General features: G+C 37.0%; 1 non-coding gene across 1 annotated transcript; it reads right to left on the bottom strand.

The window, feature by feature from the left end:
• Positions 1–2,242: 2,242 nt before the first annotated feature.
• On the bottom strand, positions 2,243–2,349 carry LOC121207764 (small nucleolar RNA R71). The gene has a single exon (XR_005902875.1). It is a non-coding gene; the product is annotated as a small nucleolar RNA R71 (small nucleolar RNA).
• Between the last annotated feature and the right edge of the window lie 2,224 nt (positions 2,350–4,573).

Here is a 4,573-nt window from a genome sequence, read left to right as displayed (position 1 = left end):
TAATTAATTTTAATTATACCAATTTAATTTGGGCTAAATAAATTATTATTAATTAATTATGGAAAAAATGGTCCAATTGAACCGAATCGATTGAACTGAACCAGCCAAGGATTGGGCAGCCCAAAGTCATCCATATGCTGACCCAAATCAGCTTATTATCTGATTAATTAAGCTTGCAAAGGAGCCCTTGAAGACTTGTCAATGTTGCATTCAAGCCCCTCCACAATTGGTGGCTTTATGGATTTGCCCCAAGCTATATTTAGCAAAGTTGAAGACATCAACTCTGCCACATAGATGGCCGGAAAAAGGGTGGCTCTTTGGCTGCTATTTTTAGCAAATTTTAGCTGCCACATTCAGCTATAAAAACCCCCTTGGCTGATCATTCAAAGCACACATCAATTCATTAACATCTCTTCTCTCCTCTCTCACTTTCTCCTATCATTTCCCCATTTCAAGTCCTTTGCTCTTGTGCCGATTTCTCCCCTTGGGAAAGGGTTATTCTTCAGCCATTTTGGAGCAACATTGAAGTGTTCATAGTAACCTTGATCGGCAAGGACAACAAAGAATGAAGAACGGAGCAACTTTGTCAAAGCCTCGGAAAAACACCGGATTTGATTCTTGTTCCCTATCTCTTTAATTTTTATTGTTGTTATGATGAGCATATCTATGAATATTTATGTTGTTGGAATGGTTAATTTAATCAGCTTAGCTTGAATTTAATTCGTGTTGGTTTGATTGCATTTCCTCTGCATAAATTATTAATATCGTGTTTATGCTGTTATAGGCCTTGGTAAAATGCTTGATTAAGTAAAATCATGCCTAAGTTATTCTTGCATTACAATTGTGAGGTAGCTAATGAATTAATTATTTAAACGGATTGAAATTGTAATTAATGGACACAATACTTAATTAGTGCATGTTTATTCTTCTAAGGTAGCTGAAGGTTAAATTAGTAATATATCTGGCGATACACTTGCCTTGCATAACTTGCACAATTATTGTGATTAAACTGTTTCAAGTAAGAATACCTTGTTACCTCACATAGTCTTTTATGTGTTTATTAGATTAATTAATCGTTTGAATTGACATAGGGATATGCAGGAGATTAGTTCAATTTAATAAGTATGTATGTGCCATAACATGTGTGCTTGTTAAAATCAGTTTAATCGTTTGAATTAACATAGGGATATGTTAAGAGATGAATGGAGTTGTGTAGGTGAATATTTTCATAAGTTAGGAAATTACCGAGTTGTCGTGAATTTATTTGTAATAGCATAAGCATGAGTTAATAATTCTAAGTTCAAGAAATGTAATTAAATCAACACAATTATGTCATCTTGATTAAATCATATTTTGAAATCGTGCATTAGAACTTTTATTTTTATTTAGTTTAAAATCTTTTTTTTAATCGCCCTTTTCAAAACAAAATATGTTCTTCACCAAAGTGTTTTAAATAGCATTCATAAATAATTCTTTTCGCAGTAGCTGTGGGTAAGATAACTCGACATTTACTTGTCACTTTATTACTTGTTGCGATTGTGTACACTTGCACATTTCCGTCGTTCCAAGTTTTTGGCGCCATTGCCGGGGACTATTGTAAAAAGTCATTATTTGTGAATTTGTTAGTTTTGCATTTTTGTTTTTTTTCTGTTTAATTTTTAACTTAATTAATTTTTCTGTGATTATTTAAGGTGTTTATGAGTATTGACCGAATTATTGACCTACTCCCTGTAGACCCTGAGATAGAACGAACTTTTCGACAGTGAAGAAGACAAGCAAATTAGAAGAGGATCGAAGAGATGAACTTTGAAAATTCGATCCAAGGAAATGGAGCAAAACCTGCTCAAAATCCTATCCTTATTGCTGATGACAGGGATAGAGCTTTACGACAGTATGCCTTGCCAGTATTTAATAATCTTAATCTGGGTATTAGGAGACCTGAAATTGATGCACAACAGTTTGAGCTGAAGCCATTCATGTTCCAGATGCTTTAGATAGTGGGCCAATTCAGTAGAATGCCTACCGAAGATCCTCACCTACACTTAAGATTGTTTATGGAGGTGAGTGATTCTTTCAAGTTAGCCGGAGTACCGAAGATGCATTACAATTGAAGATGTTCCCGTATTCGCTGAGGGACAAAGCTCGAGCTTAGTTGAACTCATTGCCACCAAACTCAATTTCCACATGGCAAGAGTTAGCAGAAAGATTCCTTATGAAGTATTTCCTACCTAGCAAGAATGCTAGGTTGAGGAACGAGATCATTGCTTTCCAACAAATGGATGATGCGTCCTTGTATGAGGCATGGGAAAGATACAAAGAGTTATTACGAAAGTGCCCTCATCATGGAATCCTACATTGCATCCAACTTGAGACATTTTATAATGGTCTCAATGCTCACACAAGGATGGTAGTGGACACTTCTGCTAACGATGCTCTCCTTTCTAAGTCTTATAATGAGGCTTATGAAATCATTGAGAGGATTGCCAGCAACAATTATCAATGGCCAACCAATCGAGCAGTGTCAGGAAGACAAGTTGCCAGAATTCATGAAGTAGACGCTCTTACTTCACTCGCATCTCAGGTATCATCAATATCCTCAAAGTTAAAAAATCTTACTACTAATGGTTCTAACAGTTTTGCAGCGCAACCACCAACCCAATTTGCAAATAAGGCCTGTGTCTATTGTGGAGAAGAACATTTGTTTGCAGAATGTCCATTAAACCCAGGATCCATGTACTACATAGGTAACCAGAACCTAAATTGAGGAAGCCAAGGACTGCAATCCAATTTTTATAACCCATCGTGGTGAAATCACCCCAATTTTTCCTGGAGTAACCAAGGGGCTTGAACCAGTAACACTTACGCTCAACCTAGACCAACCCAGCCGCCTAGTTTTCCCCAACAAGTTTAGAAACCAACCCAAGCTGAACCATCCAATAGCTTAGAAAATTTTTTGAAGGCATACATGGCCAAGAATAATGCCTTAATCTAGAGCCAAGCAGCTACATTGAAAAACCTGAAAAACCAAATGGGCTAGCTTGCAACTGAACTCAAGAACTGACCACCAGGTGCTTTACCTAGTGATACAGAAAATCTAACGAATCTAAGGAAGGAGCATTGTAAAGCGTTGACATTGAGGAGTGGAAAGATAGTAGAGCCCAACACCATCGAAGCTGAAAAGAAGCAAGCTGATGCTCAAGATTCAGAAGAAGTTTAACTGAGTGTTGAAATTCCAGTTTCACAAGAACCAGAATCTGCAAAACCCGACAAGGTAATTTTAGAACCAGCTAATTCTGATCAACTAACAACATCGTTAGATGCAGAATTGCCATAGAGGACAAATCAATCAGTTCCAAAAAAGAAACCACCACCACCCTACCCTCAAAGACTTCAAAAGCAGAAGTAGGAGATTCAATTCAAGAATTTCCTAGACGTACTCAAGCAACTTTATATCAACATCCTATTGGTTGAAGCACTTGAGAAAATACTGAACTACGTCAAATTCATGAAGGATATCCTGTGCAAAAAACGAAGACCTGGAGAATTTGAGACGGTAGCTCTGACGAAGGAATGCAGTGCATATCTTCAAGACAAATTACCCCCAAAGTTGAAGGATCCTGGATGTTTTACCATACCTTGCAACATTGGAGCAATGTATTATGGTACGGCATTATGTGACTTAGGTGCGAGTATTAACTTGATGCCTATGTCAATACTTAGGAAGTCGGGGATACGTGAAGTTAGACCAACTACGGTTACACTTCAATTAGCAGATCGATCTTTAGCACATCCAGAAGGAAAAATCGAGGATGTATTGGTACGTGTGGATAAATGTATCTTCCCTATTGATTTTGTTATCCTAAACTTTGAAGCAGATAAAGAAGTGCCAATTATCTTAGGAAGACCGTTCTTAGCAACCGGAGGGACCCTTATTGATATGCAAAAGGATGAGCTTACTATGCGAATTCAGGATGATCAGATAACATTTAATGTTTTTAAGTCTATGCGATTTCCTGACACAATTGATGATTGTTCTACAGTATCCGATTTAGAGGATTTAATAGTAGAGAAGGAGCTCAACTACGTTGAGGATCCGTTGGAACAAATTTTGACATCAAATCCTCTGAATGATGAAGAGGAGGATGAATACTTAGCGTTGTTAGAAGCTAATCAAAAGGGATTTAATCTGTAATCCCATTTTGAATCTTTGGAATTAGAGAAAAGAGATTATGCCCAACCAAAAGCGTCAATCAAGAAGCCACCTAAATTAGAACTCAAGGTACTACCTTCACATTTAAAATATGTTTATTTAGGTAACGCTTCTACTTTTCCTGTGATTGTTTCAGCAGAATTAACTAGTGATCAAGAAGAGAAACTCATCCTGGTGTTGAAACAATTCAATAAGGCTATCGGATGAACCATAGCTGATATTCACAAAATTAGTCCATTGGTATGCATGCACAAGATTATCCTTGAAGATGGCAAAAAAGGGATGATTGATGGACAACGAAGACTAAACCCCATCATGAAGGACATAGTAAAGAAAGAAATCATCAAGTGGTTAGATGCGAGT

This window comes from Gossypium hirsutum, chromosome A01 (assembly GCF_007990345.1).
Source record: "Gossypium hirsutum isolate 1008001.06 chromosome A01, Gossypium_hirsutum_v2.1, whole genome shotgun sequence".
NCBI lineage: Eukaryota > Viridiplantae > Streptophyta > Magnoliopsida > Malvales > Malvaceae > Gossypium > Gossypium hirsutum.
Note: the sequence above shows the minus strand (reverse complement) of the source record. Positions and strands in the feature narration are given on the sequence as shown.